Here is a 452-nt window from a genome sequence, read left to right on the forward strand (position 1 = left end):
AGATTTAGACAGATTTGTGAACAATATTTGAGAGAAATAGGCCTTTTGTGTACATAGAAAAAGTCTTAGATCTTTGAGTTCAGCTCATGAAAAATGGAGGCAAAAACAAAAGTGTAGCGTTTATAATTTTGTTCAGCGTATATACCTAAATTAGGGTGACCATACGTGCCATTTTCCCAGGACCCGTCCTGGCCAGGATTTCTATATTGCCTAAAATATCTAGGTTTTGGCTTTGTTTGCGTGTGCAGATCGATCAGTGTATGACATCAAAATATCATACAGACGGTTCCAAAATGCTCTCGAGGTACTTTGATGTCAAACACTGATCGATCTGAGCCGCGCTGCTTTTAAGTCAAACACACATCCTATGTACGCGTAATTGCATCGCTTTGACCGTAGATCCCACCTTCTCACACACACCATGATTGGTCCATTATGTACAATGCCTGCAT

The sequence above is a fragment of the Sinocyclocheilus grahami genome, unplaced genomic scaffold (assembly GCF_001515645.1).
Source record: "Sinocyclocheilus grahami isolate Dianchi unplaced genomic scaffold, SAMN03320097.WGS_v1.1 scaffold1191.1, whole genome shotgun sequence".
Lineage (NCBI taxonomy): Eukaryota > Metazoa > Chordata > Actinopteri > Cypriniformes > Cyprinidae > Sinocyclocheilus > Sinocyclocheilus grahami.